The following is a 17,087-nucleotide window of genomic DNA, read 5'->3' on the forward strand; positions in this document are numbered from 1 at the left end:
CCCGTCTGTACTGAAAACACAAAAATTATCTGGGTGTGGTGGCGGGCACCTGTAATCCCAGCTACTTGGGAGGCTGAGGCACAAGAATCGCTTGAACCCAAGAGGTGGATGTTGCAGTGAGCTGAGGTTGCACCATTGCACTCCAACCTGGGTGACAGAGCGAGACTGTCTCAAAATAAATAAAATAAAATAAACATATTCATTGAAGAAAATTTTGAAATTTCAGAAAAGTATATGAAGAAAACGTAAACACTATCAGTAGAGAAGCATTGTTGACATTTCAGTGCAGTGTTTCTAGTCTAATTTTCTGTAAATATCTGAATCTACCTGCCTATTTCTCTATCTCTCTACCTAAATATATCTGCATGTTATTTGTATATCTGCAAATTTATCTTGTATTTATCTAAATAAATATATCTAACCATATCTCTATATAGACATAGAGATAGAAAGATGGAGAGAAAGAGAGATAGGGAGATGGACAGGAGGGTAAAATCCATCCTGCAGCTCCCATTTGCAGGAGAGTGTGGGCATCTTCACGTCTCCTTCGACGTTCTTTTAGGCATCGCCCCTCCTGGCTGCATAATATTTCATCATGTGCATCAGCCGCACTGGCTGCCCAGTTCCTGTGTAGTTGTTTGTTTGTTTGTTTTTTGTTTTGAAACAGAGTCTCACTCTGTCGCCCAGGCTGGAGTACAGTGGCATGATCTCGGCTCACTGCAACCTCCGCCTCCTGAGTTCAAGTGATTTCCGGCTAATTTTTGTATTTTTAGTAGGGATGGGGTTTCACCACGTTAACCAGGCTGGTGTTGAACTTCTGACCTCAAGTGATCCGCCCTCCTCGGCCTCCCAAAGTGTTAGGATTACAGGCGTGAGCCACCGCGCCTGGCCGTTATGACTGTCCGTTTTGGTGACACCTGGTTCTTACGTTAGAAATCGGGCTGCTGAACGTTCTGCTCTGTGTGTGTCTTTGTGCCCATTCTTGTCAGCTTCCTTAGAGAGATTTCTGGAAGTTCTGTGATTACGTAAAAATCACAAGCCTTGCTGGGACCCTGGAGAGGCGTTGGTGTCTGTCGTGGTTAGGAGCCCAGGCCCTGGCCTGGCCGTCGGGGGCTGGAATCCTGGCTGTGTCCTTCGCAGCCATGTGCCTCAGGCACCTTTCCTCACCGCCTGCCTGTCATCTGGGGATGCAGGTAGGTCCTGCTCCATAGGGTTGCCATGGCCATCACAGAGACCTGTCCGTGTGGACCACCTACAGCAGTACCTAGCAGGGCACCTGACACCCTGGGGTCACCTTGGATCAGGGTCGCAGCTGGCCCACTCCCATCCCTCCCACAGGCCCTTCAGCCCAGACTTTTGTGCACCCCAAATTCCATCAAAATCCCTTTTCCTTTGAGAGTAACTTTATTCCTTTCCCTGCAGCTTGTTAATTCTGAAGAACAGTGGGTGTTAAATTTTTTAAAAGAAAGAAAACATTCCAGTAATCCAAAGCCATCACGCAACGGCCCACCCGAGAGAGGTCACTGAAAAACAGCCCACAGGGGTCCTTGGGGTTTGCGTTTTGCTGTCCACGACCCTCTGAGCAAGGTGCCTCACCTGGCGGAGCTCCCGAAGACAAGAGCTCCTGAAGACAGGCGCCCCCTCCTAGGATGCCAAAGGTCAGAGGCCGCAGTGGGAGAGGCCTGGCTGACAGCTTGTATTCCAGTGGGCTGGAGCCTCCAGAGCCCTCACCCCTGGGCTGCCCCTGCTCTTGGCTGGGCGGAACCCGATTTCCACCTGCACAGCCCTGATGAAGCCACGCAAAGGGAACCTGGGAAAGGCTCAGGTCCAGAATTGGATGGACACAACTGTGGAACTCAGCCCTCCTCCCCGGCTGGGGGCTCTGGGCGGGTCCCTGAGCCCCGTGGACCCTCGCTCCCCAGCCTATAAAATGAGGCAGGCATGCCTCTCTGAGGGTCTGGTGCGCTCTTGAGCTCCTGCAAAGGGCCCAGAGTGAAGTAATAGGATTTTTTGAGCCGAATTCTCAGTCTGTCACTCAGGCTGGAGCACAGTGGTGCAACTGTAGCTCACTGCAACCTCCACTTCCCAGGTTCAAGTGATTCTCCTGCCTCAGCCTCCTGAACAGCTAATTTTTTGTACTTTTAGTAGAGACAGGGCTTCACCATGTTGGCCAGGCTGGTCTCAAACTCCTGGCCTCAAGTGATCTGCCTGTCTCGACCTCCCAAAGTGCTGGGACTACAGGCATGAGTCACTACACCCGGCCAGAAGTAACAGGATTTTAACGAGTGGAGACAGTGTGGGTGGGGCCATTATTCCACTTCCTGGAGAGGAAGAGAGATCCTGGCGATGTCTGCGATGTCTGTAGATCTCAGGTGCTCTGCAGGGCATGAGCGTATTTATGTACGTATTTATTTACTTGCTTATTTATTTATTCACCTATTTATTACTTATGTACTTATTATTTACATATTTACTTTTGATTTGCTGACATATGTATTTACTTACTTATTCATTTACTTATATATGTATTTATGTACTTCATTCCCTTTCTTATTTACTCTTTCACTTGTTGCCCGTCCATTCATGACATCTGAGTGTCTCTCTCCCAGTCGAGGTCAGGGCGTGTACCTCTCATGTTCCTTTCAGAACCAGCAGTAGAGGTTGGAGGTGGAGCTGGCAGGGCTGAAGACCTATGGGGAGGGGGGTCCTGGAGAAGGAGTTTGAGCCCCTCAGCATGGTGCTGATGCTGTCCCACTTCAGCCTGCAAGCGATGGACACCGCGTGAGCCGGGCAGTGGAGGGCGCTCACTGCCCCCTCCACTCTCCCTTTTCCCCTCTCCCCTGCCGCATGCTCCTCCTGGTCCTCACTAGGCCATACAGCCAAGGCCCTGGGAGACTCCTGTCTGTCCATTGACTTATTCGTACATGCTTCACTCTTTTCTTCACTCAACAAACATTCCTGTGTGTCAGCGCATCCCAGCTATGCTGGGTGCTGGAGGATGGGGAGATAGACAATGACTCCGGTCATCCCTAACCCAGCCCCATGGGTGCCAGGGCCTGAGCTGGGCACTGGGTGGAGGAATGCAGAGATGAAGGAGCCCCTGGTAAGGAGCCTGTCAGGGGGCAGGGGCAGGGGGCTGGAGACTCTGCCTCCATGGACAAGGTGCCGTGGGCACTCAGGTGGGAGGCAATGAGTTATGTAGCAGGGTGGCTCAGCGAAGGGCCAGATAGAGGCCAGAGCCTTCCAGCAGGGCCCATGGGGACAGTTACAAACTCCTTCATCAAAGGGGACACCAGCACACAGGCAGGAAAACCTGTGCATGCAAAGGGAAGGAGATTGGAAATGCAGAGGGAGGGAGGGAGGAGAACAGTAGATGATACACCCTTGTGCAGGATCGGAGGATACACGCTTTTTTTTGTTGGTTTGGTTTGGTTTGGTTTGCTTTGGTTTGCTTTGGTTTGGTTTTGATGCAGTCTCGCTCTGTCGCCCAGGCTGGAGTGCAGTGGCGTGGTCTCTGCTCACTGCAAGCTCTGCCTCCCGGGTTCACGCCATTCTCCTGCCTCAGCCTCCCGAGTAGCTGGGACTACAGGCACCTGCCACCAAGCCTGGCTAATTTTTTTTTTGTATTTTTAGTAGAGATGGGGTTTCACTGTGTTAGCCAGGATGGTCTCGATCTCCTGACGTCATGATCTGCCTGCCTCGGCCTCCCAAAGTGCTGGGATTACAGGTGTGAGCCACCACGCCCAGCCAGATACACTCTTTTCTTTAAAGAAAAATTCATGAGTGCCGTTTCATCCTAAAATATTCAGACACAATCCTTTGGACAGTCAGAAACTGCGGCCATTCCCCTTCCTCTCCCTGGAAATTTTCACTGTTAACATCTTCATGTGCATCTTTCCTTCCAGGCATTTTTCTATTTATGGATGAATGGGTTGATAGTTGAATATTTGAAAACCGGAACTTCTCAGGACGCCACCAGCAAACAGGCTTTGTCCTTGGAGCAGGGTCCCTGGGGGTCATGTGCTGAGCCAGGTTTCAACACCTTAGATGGTGGAGGGTCCAGGGGACATTTGCCAAACAGACCTGATGTGGCCTCACTAGTGCGTTTCTGACCAGCTGTCAGCACCGTACAAACACTAGCAGAGAAGCTCGCCTGTCAGCAGTGTGATTCCTATTTCTTACACATGGGAAGGCACTGTTCATATTGTCCTTGGTGCACTGTTCTGTGCCTGACTTAGCACTCCTTCCCATCTACACGTAGTCCCCTTTGTTGTCACCTGTGTATAGTGTGATGCAGCCAACCCCAGCACCCTGTCCCCGTTGATGGACACTGCAGTGGGGACAGCCTAGGGTTACACCAGCACACGATGGTGCACTGACTCCTAGGGTACACCATGGCTGGACACAGGCTGGAGCACTCCTGCTCTCAAACAGTGAAGCTCAGGCCCAGGCCCCTGGCATGAGGGGGTGGGTGGGTCCTGCTGCTGCAGAAGCTTGGAGAGACCCTCTCCCTCCATGCCCCTCTCATTCCCCCGACTTTGAGTGAGAGCACTGGCCTTGGAGTGATTTCCAGGTGAAATTTTACACATGCATCATGTAGGATTGGACAAAAGTGGTCAGGCTTGAGGGCTACTAAGGGAGTAGGAATAGGCAGACTTGGGTCTTACTGGATGCAGGGAGCAAGTAGGAGGCACACTCTTTAGTGTTAATAAACCCACCAGCCCCCATTCTGTCTTCCTTGACACTCAGATGCAATTCCTGCAGTCATGACATTGGCCACTTTGGGAAGCAGCTGCAGAGTGCTGTGGGCTGTTGGGCAGTGGTGGGGGCGCTGGCTAACGTCAGGTGCATTCACAGCGTCCTCACAGGGAAGGTGTGATGGAAGGTGCTGGAGCTGGTACCTGGGCAGTGTGATGAGAAAGGAACATGGCTTTCAGAAAGCAGAGCTACAAATGCATCTAGGATCAAGTAATGTCCAGAAAGCAGTTTTGCCAGGTTCAGCTCCTTCCTGGCTCCAGCCGCTCTCTCTATTTCCTGCAGTTCGTACTCCAGTCCACTCACTCAGTTCATTCCTTCCAGAAGACATCTTCTGAGCACCTACTGTATGCCAAGCCCTGGGCTTGTGCTGGAAGTCCAGAAATTAGAGATGTTTTATGACTTCACAGGGCTCTGAGTCTCAGAAGCATGGCACAGGAGTAGTGAATCAGGGGTACTGGTGTGGTCAAGGCATCAGGGTGACCTTGAGTCATGTACAGCAGGGGTACCGGGGGTGCCAAGGTGGGGAGCAGAGCTTCAGCCTTCAAGACCCAGTCCCAGGGCAGAGCAAGCATCCAAGTCCTTTCCCAGGCCCAGTAGGTCTCCAGGAGGGTTTAAGAAGAGAGTGAGTTAATTAAGATCAAGTGAGGTTGGTGCTCCCCCAGCTTTGTCCTGGCAGTAACTCTTCCTCTCCCTTCCCAACTCTGCAGCATAAGGCCATGTCCTGCCCCAGGACCAGCCTCCAGGACCCCTCCCAGGTGCTCAAGAGTGGCTTCCATGGCAGCAAAGGAAGGATGCAAAGTCCCAGGGCTTTGCAGATGGACAGTCAGACGGCTTCGCTGACCAAAGAGAAAATAAATTGTGCGTGTGTGTGTGTGCATGAGTGTGCATGTGTGTGCATGCATGTGCATGTATGTGTGCATATGTGTGTGTGTGTGAGAGCAACTGGCTCAGTCTTTGTCTGTGTCTGGGGCTCAGCAGAGCATCTGCACTGTAAGTGTTCCTACTGTGGACTATATCCTGGGCAGCTTTGATTTGGGAAGATTTTGGTAACATGGCTCCATCTTTCCACACCTGACATCCCTTAGAGGGACATGTACACACCTACTCTGAGCATGTGCACAGGCACCAAGCAGCCATGGGGACCAGACCTCTTATGGTCTTGGCCTCTGGAGCCCTGATTTTGAGCCCATTGCTACCTCCTGTGGGCCATCATGGTGACTTGGGGCACAGTTGGTTTTCTCCATTGAGGAGACAACCAACAACATTAGGACAATAATCGCTACTTGTCAGCCTCAAATGGTGGGGTGAAGATGGAGTAAGGCAATCAACTTGTTCAAGTTTGGGTCCCCAAGAAACCAACCCTGAGATCAGCATTTGCCTGCAAGTGGGTAATTTGGGAGGTAATCCCAGGTAGGGGATGTTATAAATAAATTTTCATGGCACTCAGACATAAATTTAATTTTCTCAGCAAGGCAGTTTTACTTCTATAGAAGGGTGTGATTCGTGGCTGGAGCAATAGCGAAAGCACACCTGAACAAGGGAGGGGAAGGGGTTTTTATTCCTGACTCAAGTAGCCCCTACTGCTGTGTCATTCCCCTATTGGCTAGTGTCGGACTGCACAGTCTAAGCTAATTCCGATTGGTCATTTCAAAGAGAGCAGGGGTAGGAGCTGGAGTGGTGGGGTGAGTAGTTTGGCAGGAAAGACAGTTACAGAACAGGTGACTCAGGATAACTCAAGTCAGAGCAGGTGACCAGGGGTAACCCAGGACAGAGCTGGTGATAGAGGCAAGGAGGGGGTTGTTTACTGAAACTAGGGGCAAGGAGACCAAAAAAAAAATGAGGAAGTTAAACTTTAAAACGAAGAACAAAGAACAGGGGAACTGAACATACTGATACATTAGTTATTTGGAGAGGATCTCAGAACTCATTGTACTTAACAATTTACAGGCTAAAACCTTTGAAGAGGAATTTATTATATGCTATAGGGAGTTAGGGAAGAGAAACTAGGAAGGGAAGACAGCTTTGTGAGTTAGGGGGTTATCCTAGCCACTGGAGCTGGGAAAGCCAGAAGCCAGCCCAGCGCGTGCATCTGAGAGTCAACACGTGATGGCGAGGAAGCCAGGGTGTTTGTGCAGCAGCTCCCTCCAGTCTGCAGGAGGACCGCTTCCAGGAGGACTTCCGGCCTGCTGCACCAGTGGCAACCTGCGCACAGAAGGCCAGAAGAGCCCCTGGGCAGGGAGTGCGGTGCTGCCCCCGGGAGGCTGTGCCCTGGGTGCTCGGATGTGGGGGTCGCCTGGGAGCCGATCCAAGGGCGCGCAGCCCGCAGTGGGAGAGGGGGTTCCTGCGCAGCGCGGGAGGAGCTTCCAGGCCGGGAGCTGTCGGGGGCAGAGCCCTGGCCATGGTGGCCTCGCAGCACAACGAAAGCACAGGGACTGCGCAGTCGGGAGGCGCTCGCTCTCCGTGCAGCCCCCTGGGTGCGCCGCCGCCGTGCCTGCAGCCATTGCCCTGCGGGGCCTCGCGACTCGGGCATCGCCCCTGCGCTCCAGGCAGGACTAGAGCTTCCAGAAAGTCCCAGGGCGCCCCTCGCGCATCCCAGGGGCCAGGCGGGCGCTGCAAAGCCTGCTGGGAGGTGTAGTTTTCGCTGAAGACGGGGCTGCCCAGAGCCCATTGGCTCCAGAGCAAGAAGCCATCGTGGACGCGGCGTCTGCGGGAGGAAAGCGGCTCCCTCTGGCCTCGCGAAGGCCGCCTAGTCCAGGAGCCCCAGGGCCCTTCTCCCAGCCAGGTGGATGACAGTTCCCAGCGCCTCGAAGGCCTGCTCTGTGCCGCGCGCCCTGCACACACGATTGCATTTCCTGCACGCAGCCCCCCGCCGGGGCAGGTCGAGCCGTTTACAGATGGAAGAGAGGAGCCCAACACCTCGTTGGAGGCGCCGTCAGCAAAGGCGCGGGCTTCTTTTCCATCCTGATTGTGTCTGTTCTCTGCTCGGACCGCGGGGCCTGCAGGACTGTTAGCCCCATTTGCAGGACGAACCGCACCCTTTTCTTTCCAGATCGGTCTCTCCCTCCGGTCAGTTACCACCTCCCCCCTACCGGCCCTGCCTTCCCACTTTACCCCTCCCCACGGTATCGGGCATTCTCCCTGCTTCCCCTCTGGACTGGGAGCTCTTCCAGAGCCCAGCCCCTGGTGCCAGCTGGGCCAACTTTGATGAGTGATTAACACTCAGATTCTCCAAATTAGACTATGAATAGGATTGACAGATAAAGCAGATAAAAATACAGACGCCACCAGCTAAATCTCAATTTCAGATAAACAACTTTCAGTGTAAGTCTTACAGTAGGTAGGTAGTCAGACAGGAGCAGGGCAGGAGAGCCACCCCCGCTCCCCATGCAGCCAGGGCCAGGGAAAGGCGGTCTCCCAATCCGTAGAAACACCTGAAGCTGGTGATGAGCAGCTTTCCGAATAGATCGCAGGAGTTGGGTGACTGGGCTCAAGCATGCACACTAAGAGGCAAAATGGCGGAGTTTAACTGGTCTGCAACCTACTAGGAAAACTCCACTGGTAAGGGAAGCACAGCTCAAGAGAGCATGCGTACAACTCTGGTAAACACACTGCAATGCAGCCCCTCCCAAGTACTGGCAGGCCACTGTGCATACAGACAGCCCACCTCAAGGAAGAATCAGGGAGAAGGGACACAACCCCGTAGAAGCATGCCAACATATAAAACCCAAGGTCAAAGGCGAAACCGCACAGTTGATCTCTCAAGTCACCCGCTTGGCCCTCTTCCAAGTGTACTTTACATCCTTTCCTTCCTGCTCTAAAACTTTTTAATAAACTGTCACGCTAGCTCTAAAACTTGCCTCGGTCTCAAACTCTGTCTTATGCCCCTAGGTTGAATTATTTCTTCTGAGGATGCAAAGAATTGAGGTTGCTGCAGACCCATATGGATTTGCCACTGCTAACGTAAGTATATCCCTTGCAATATTTGGGATATACTTATATAAAAGTTATCCGTTGTTTATGTGAAATTCTATTCTAACTGGATGTATTAGTCTGGGTTCTCTAGAGGGACAGAAGTAATAGGATAGATCTATATATAAGGAGAATCTATTAAGTATTAACTCACATGATCAGAAGGTCCCACAATAGGCCATCTGCAAGCTGAGGAGGAAGGAGAGAGCCAGTCCGAGTCCCAACACTGAAGAACTTGGAGCCTGATGTTCGAGGGCAGGAAGGATCCAGCATGGGAGAAAGATGTAGGCTGGGAGGCTAAGCCAGTCTCTCCTTTCACATGTTTCTGCCTGCTGTATCTTCTAGCCGGGCTGGCAGCTGATCAGATGGTGCCCACCCAGATTAAGGGTGGGTCTGCCTTTCCCAGTTCACTGACTCAAATGTTAATCTCCTTTGGCAACACCCCCACAGACACACCCAGGGTCAATACTTTGTATCCTTCAATCAAGTTGACAGTATTAACCATCACACTGGGCATCCTGTATTTTATCTGGCAACCCTAACACTGACTACGTAGCTCATTTAGCTCAGCCCCTTCCTGTCATCATAGGGAATACAGGTGCCCAGAGGGGGAAAGGGGTCCTCCCAGACACACAACAAGTTGATAGTAGCTACCCCCAGGCACCTGGAACTGAGATAGGGCTTTTCCACAAAATAACACTAAAGTGGCAGTTTCCAAGTGAGGAGGGAGCAGTGCCATGGTCCAGGAGGTGCAGTGTGTGTCTCGGGCAGCAAGTGGAAGGATTTACCTGCAGATGGTGGGCAGGGTTAATTCTGGCCTTGGTGCTACCTCCAGAAGCCTGCAGGACCTGAAGCCCACCCCTTCACCTTTTTTCCCCACTGCCAAAAACGAGTTAGAATAGCTGGGGGATCTAATACTCCCAGTCTCATGTCAGCAGACATGCCCAATCCCCACACTCAATCTTATTTCCACCTTAGCTCAGGTGGGGCACTGAGCAGGGCACTCCCTCTGTGAGCCTCAGGTTTCAGATGTATAAAATGGGATATCAATACCTGATGGGATTACTGCAACGATGAAAGCAGATGCATTTTTTTAAAGTGCCCTGCTTGATGCTTGTATCCTGCAGGGGCTCTAGACCTAGTTATTCATGTTGTTATTGACAGTCACTCTCCCAGGATCAATTCTGGGAGATGCAGTGATAATAAAACCCAGATGGACTCCCTGGCATGTGCCACGCCTGGGCTGACTGTCTCGTGTAATCCCCGTGGTTGAGCCTTATTGCTAAAGTGATTCCATTCACAGTGCACCTTGGGGTTCAGGTTGGGCCTTGGGTTTCATGTCTGGCCAGCAAGCAAGCCCCCCAGCTGAGGTGCCCACACATCTCCACCCAACGAGCCAGCACTTACAGGACCTAGGGTCACCATTCTGGGTCACTGGGGATGAAACAGCCAAACCTGGGCCTTCAGCATTGCGGGTGAGGCCAAGGAGCAGAGAGGAGTGACAGACACAGACACTGGTGCATCCTCCTAGTGGGTTGGGTCGTCAATGCCAGCCTGGCATGTACCTGGAGCTTGGGTCCCAAGCCTCAGCAGGACATTCTTCTCTAGGCAAATTTAAAGTGCCCCAGGAAACCAAATCACTAGGGGTAACGGAGCACAAAACAGGACCATGGCTGCCCTGGGACAAAGAGGAATGAGCTGGGTGGGGAGGCTTCCCTGGCAACAGAAGGAGAGATGACTGCACTCATCGGTGAGCCACAAGTGTGCCCCCTAGCAGGCAAAGCTGTGGCATCACAGTCTGAGTCACCCTGCTAGGACAGGAGGCATGGTAAGAAATGAATTTTACGTATGACCGAGCACACAGATATAACTAAGACCAAGCCCTTGCCCAACAATATTTACTCCACTTCAGAGGTGCGCTCTGACCCTTTGTTTTCTTTTCTATTTCATATGTTTTAGCTACTGCGCACAGCCCATTGAATTGCTTTGAGGACTTCCTAATAAAGCATGGGATGCAGCTGTAAAATCTTAGACAATCCTCGTCACAGCCCCTTTAAATTTGACGACCCACTTTTATGGCCAGACAAGTTGAAGTCGCGGGCCTGAACTATTTCCTCTCTTCATGCTGGGAAGTGCCTAGACCGCAGTGGGGAGCTGGCCAGCCCTTCCATCCCAAGAGCCAGCCCCTGTGGCTCCTGCGGCCCCTACATAAATATGGAACTCTCAGGCCAGGATAGGAACTGCCAGGGCTCAAGCAGTAAACTTTATAAGTTATTACAAAACAGAAGTGTACACAGGGACACTAGTAAAGCATATTGGGAATTACTGGAACTCTCCAACGAGTTTAGAATCTCTGGTTTCAAAAACTATTGCAACATTGTAATAAGCAAATACCCAAAAGCTTAGAAATAGAAATTAAAGATAAAGATGGTCACATTTGACCAAAAGAACAATATTTTCATACCAAGCTTTGATGATACAATTATTAATGAGGAAGATAATTTTAAAATTAAATTTCCCTTGTAATTCAAGATACAGTGATACAAGGCATAAACGGGCAATTACACTATAGTGCATTCAATCCTTAAAGCCACTGCTGGTTTTTTGTATAACCCCCACGGGTTACAGGAAGGTCAGCTGTGAAACATTAAAATACCACTGTCTGTCTACATTTAAAATTAAATTCAGATTCACATAAAAATGATTTGTATAAAGAGTTAAATATTTTTAGAAAAATTGTTCTGCAAGAATCATCAGCTCTAGATATACTAACATTTGTATTTCAAAATTATAAAAAATGTATCTCAAAGTAATTACAGCCTATAAGATACTCTGAATAGCTCCAATAAAAAATGCATCAGCAGAAAGGTCCTTCTTAAAGTGAAAAGTGTCTTAAAATAATTTGTGAGCTTGTATTTGCCAAGAGCAACTGATGTCACATTCAATTATATCAATTGAAAACAAAGTTGCTAAAAGTATAACCTTTGATGACCTAATAAATGAATTTGCAGAAAAGTGAGCCAGGGAAAACTTCTAATCCAGTTATCACATTAATAAAGTATTATTTGTTTTATTGTATAAATAATCACACCCAAAATATTATTTTGACAAATTTGTAAGTTTATGTTGTTACTCAGGCATCACTATTATCCCTATTACATTGCATAAGTAATAAATTTTTCAAGGGAAAAGCTTTCTATTTCACTCCTGTAACTGCACTTTCCTCCTGCTGTTTGAATAAGGGGCCTGAATTTTTATTTTGCACTGGGCCTTTCGAATTGTGCAGCAAGGGATGACCCCGCAGGGGGAAAGCTCTGAGCTCTGAGTGGACTGTGCCATGCTGTCTGTGATACCTGCTAACACAGAATGTCTTCCGATATGTTACTGTGCATGTGGGGAGTACTGGCTTTGAATCAAAAGATCCTTGGTGAAAACCCCTGCCTCACCACTATGTGTCCTTGGGGAAGTCACCTCTGCACCTTTTCTTTGGCGTCAGGTAGTGAGATGGCACAGGGAAGCGCCTCCTGTGGGCACCTGCGTAGAGGGGAATGTAGGTGACTCTTAAGTGCTGAATCTCTTCCCTACACAAAAGTGTCCTCTAAGCACCAGCCGCATCGACATCACCTGGGAACTGGTTACAAATGCCGAATCTCGAGCTCGCCCCAGACCTATTGAGACATAATCAGCATTTTAATAATATTCCAAGATGATTTGTAGGCCTGGGAGTGTCTAAGAAGCGTGGCCCTAGACAAACGGCTTGGGGCAGTATTACCTGAGTACTTTGCCCTTTAAATTTAGTCCTAACTATTGCTATTCAAAGTATGACCACTAGAGGGCACAAGTGTCAAGTGATTAGTTGATTTACCAACCAGGAGCTTGGAAAGAGAAAAATAAAATGTCACAAACAGGGCTGGGAGTTACCTCCAAGAGTCAAATCCTCCTCTACACCCCCGATCCCCACCCCAAAGACAAGAGCTTTCTGCTGACCTCCTGAAAAGCATGGGTTTTTTTTGGGAGGGCCAAGGTGAGGGTTGGGTTTTTTTGTTTGTTTGGGAGGTTTTGTTTTTGTTTTTTCGAGGCAGAGTCTCGCTCTGTCACCCAGGATGGGGTGCAGTGGCGTGATCATAGCTCACTGCAACCTCAACCTCCCGGGCTCAAGCAATCCTCCCCCTCAGCTTCCCAAGTAACTGAAACCACAGGTGTGCACCACAACGCCCAACTAAATTTTTTATTTTTATTTTTGTAGAGACATGGTCTCACTATATTGCTCAGGCTGGTCTCGAACTCCTGAGCTCAAGCGATCCTCCCACATCAGCCTCCCAAAGTGCTTAGAGAGCAGGTGCGAGCTTCCGTGTCCGGCCTCAAAGGCATGTTTAATCGGCAATGTGCATTGGCTATGGGCCTCCAGATCTGAGGTCGGAGGACTGATTTCCACAGCGGAGGCCCTACGGTTGAGCCAGCCTGCGGGGATGTGGGAACCCAGGACTGGGGGTCTGGGGGCTTGCATGGCGCTCACTGCCACCAGGTGACCTTGGGCAAATCACCTCTCTCCTGGCCCGCGTGCCTCTATCCTTAAAGTGCAGGCAGTTGGCGCGTGAGATTCCCAGGGTCCCTCTCAGTTTTAAAGGCTAGGCTTGCATAGTATGGGTCTTTTCCTGTTGCAGCTTTCTGGTTTGTGCCCCAGAATTTGCCAGGGAAATAGAACCAAGCCCCAAGTTTATGTCTCCAGAGATAAGATGGCCTTCTCTTCCTGTCATTTAAGGCCCTGGGAGGCCCTAGAATTTGGAGTGTCTGGCAGGCCTGGACTGTTAAGGTGCCCAGCATCCCAGAGGCGATGGCACATTTGTCTGTGTCAAGGAGGCTCTGGGCATGGGTAGGGAGGTGTGAGGTAAGAGAGGGCAGAGCTGAGGGCACAAATCCAGCCATTTCACAGATGGGAAAACCAAGGTTCAGAGGAGGACATGGCTGTAGCCCGGGTCCCTGTAGCCCAGAGTCAGTGGTGGAGCCAGGACTTGAACTCAAGTATTGGAATGCAAAAGGCGGCAGCCCAAATGCTGACAGCGTCCTTGCGAGGGCTCTGAGCCCTGGAGTCAAGTGGGTGCTTGTTGCCTGGGTCTCTGGGGGACCTCGCACTCCCTGGCATTCTCATGGGCACCTCCTGCCCTGGGCAGAGCTCCAAGCCTTGGCCAGCAGAGCAGGACAGGCCTGCAGGGGCTGCCCACGGTCCTAGTGTTCTCGGGGTTTCTGCCAAGGTAACAAGAGCAGGGGGCTCCCTCCCCATGCTGGGTCCTATCCAGTCCTCTGCTTGGCTCCAGGGGCACTAACTGGGACCCTCAAGCCTGCTGGGCCACAGTGGTAGGCCATATCATCCCAGAGCATGGCTCTGACCAGGCCACTCCCCTGCTTAAAAGCCTCTAGGGGCCGGACACAGTGGCTCACTCCTATAATCCCAGCACTTTGGGAGGCCGAGGCATGTGGATCACAAGGTCAGGAGATCGAGACCAGCCTGGCCAGTATGGTGAAACCCCATCTCTACTAAAAATACAAAAATTAGCCAGGCATGGTGGTGCCCACCTGTAATCCCAGCTACTCGGGAGGCAGGAGAATCACTTGAACCCAGGAAGCAGAGGTTGCAGTGAGCTGAGATCGCACCACTGCACTCCAGCCTGGGCAACAAGAGCAAGACTTCATCTTGGAGGGGAAAAAAGCCTTTAGGGGCTCCCTATTGCCTGGGTGATACAGCAGGTGACATCCACACTCCTCAGCCTGGTGTTCAATGCCTTTCGGCTTGGGACCCACCCTCCTTGGCCATGCACACCAAGCTGTCATGCCCAAGGGAATCTCTTGCTGGGCCTACCTAAGCCCAAGCCTGCCTGCCCACCTCCCTCTTTCCGTCTCTATTTATAGAGCCCCTGCCGGGTGCCAGCCAGTGCTCTAGGCTCTGGGGGGCAACAGTGAGCAAACAGAGCCCTCCCTCTTTGGACTCACGTTCTAATGGGAGGCAGGCAAAGAAATCAATAGCTAAGCTTATGGCACCCAGCAGGGAGGAAGGAAGGGGGACGGGATGGGAGGGCTGCAGTGTCCCCTAGGGTGGCCAGGGAGGGTGTCTGAGAAGGTGGCACATGTGTTGGGATCATGAACTCTGGGCGTGGCTGTGCAGCATCCAGGCAGAGGGAACAGCAAGTGTAAGGACCTGAGGGAACAGCAAGTGTAAGGGTTCAGCATGTTCCAGGACCAGCAAGGCCAGCTTGAGGCCAGGGAGCAAAAAAAGGTGCAGGTGGGAGATGGGGCCCACGGGTGACACCGCCAGGCCATGCAGGGCCTTGGGGGCATTGGAAGGACTTTGGCTTTTACATTGAGAAGACAGAAGCTCCAGGAGGGCTTTGTCCAAGGACTGATGAGCCCAGACATCACCGGCTGCTCCGGTGAGCCTGGAGGGCAGACAAAGGAGGAAGTGGAGAGACCACGGGAGGTGACCCGTTTCCATAAACCTGAACCCCTGCAGATGCCGTTCCATCTACCTGAGCCCCTCCCTGCAAGCTGTGTTCCGAGGACGCCTATATGTTCGTGAAAGCTAAGCTCAAATGCCACGTGCCTGCTCCTTCCTGCACCCCAGGTAGAAATACCCTCGTTTGCCTCTCAATTCCCACTTTCTTTGAGCACTGATTTTGAAAGCACCTGCTTTGTAGACCCCTACAGAAATTCTCACTTGTGAGCATCTCCTGCTCTGGTACCGGATGCTGAGCCCTTGCAAGAGAGCAGGGGGCTGGGCTGGTTTTGCCACCATGGAGCAGTGCACCTGACCTTCTGCACAGGCCCCCAAGCCACCCAGCAGGGCCTCCTGGGCAGCCTCACCCAGACTAACGGAATCAAAATCTGTGTTGGGGGGTCAGGGGTTGAGCTTCTGCTTTTAAAGTTCTTCCAGGGGTTTGGGTTAATTTGTCTCCCTGGGGCTTTGTGTTAATTTGTCTCACTGGGAGTAGGGCCCAGGGAGATCGACCTAAATTCAAATCCTGCAGCAGCCATAGTAGCTGTGGGATGTGTTCACTTAATCTCCCTGAGCCTCAGTCCCTCTTCTATAGCCCCAGGTGCCCAGCAGGCCAACAGAGGCTGTGGCCGCCTCTCCCACCTCTTTGAATTGGGATGAGAGACAGACGTGCACCATCCGGAGAGGACCATCAGGCTGAAGGAGGCACAGCTAGTGTCTAACGGGAGGGTAGGTTCTAGGGAAGCGAAGATTTATGAGAGAAATCAGTGAGTGTGATCATGTGTCTCATACCACAGTGTGTGAGCCTGTGCAAACACCATGTCTGTCCTCTCTCAGGAGAACCCTCTCTTGGAGCTATGAAAATCCTTACCTTGCCTCATTCAGACTCTCAAAGTCTGAACTCTGTCACTTTCGAGCACAGGACTCAAACGCAACTATGCTTAGGAATCGGATGGGCGTTGGGTTAACATGCAGATTCCCATGGGCAGGTCCAGGGCAGGGCCCAAGATTGCATTTCTAGCTCATCCTTGGTGATGCTGGCACTACTGGTCCACAGATGGCACTTTGAGTAGCAAGATTGCGGCCCCTAAGCCCTACTGACGTAGAATCTGCAATGTAACACTATCTCCAAGAGAAGTGTTTGCACGCTAATATTTGAGAATTACCAGTGCAGAGACTTGGAAGAATGCTTATTTTGGGGTTCAGCATGCCCTAGAGAGAGGCCAAGAATACATTTGTCATTCTGGTCTCCTTTCAATAACTGTGAGTACCTCTTGTTTTATTGTTAGACATCGAGTTATTCAGATAATTCCTAGTCGGCTCCACAAAAGCCCCATGTGAGTGTGTGCAACCATGTCTGGCCCCCAGTGGAGGAGTGACAGAGGGTGTGCGATGGCCCGGGAAAGGTGTGGGTTCTGCAGAGAGGGAAATTAACTTTGGTTAAGGCTGCTTACTGGGTGCCAGCTTTTGTGCAGATCACTGCGCCTGGATTAGTTACTGTATGTACTCCTCACAGCAGCCTTTGGAGGCGGATATTACTACTGTGTTACAGATGGGGAAAGCAAGGTTGGGAGGAGGAAAGGCACTTGCCCAAGGCAAGCTGGCTAGCAGAGGGTGAGACTGGGATTGAAGGCAGGCTTATCTGTGTGTTAGATAGGGCAAGGCTAGCTGCGGCAACAAATCAACCCCAGATTGCAGGAGCCTGGCAAACAGAAGTTCGTTTTTGTTCCATAACAATGCAAGCTGGTGCTCCTGGTTGGTGGGCTACCTTCCTCCACATGGTGACTCAGGGACCCAACCCGCATCCAGCCTGTGGCTTCACTCTCCCCAGGGCCTCAGAGAGCCCCCTCCTGGCTGGCAGTTGGAGGATGAC

The sequence above is a fragment of the Nomascus leucogenys genome, chromosome 20 (genome assembly GCF_006542625.1).
Source record: "Nomascus leucogenys isolate Asia chromosome 20, Asia_NLE_v1, whole genome shotgun sequence".
NCBI classification, from domain to species: Eukaryota; Metazoa; Chordata; class Mammalia; order Primates; family Hylobatidae; genus Nomascus; species Nomascus leucogenys.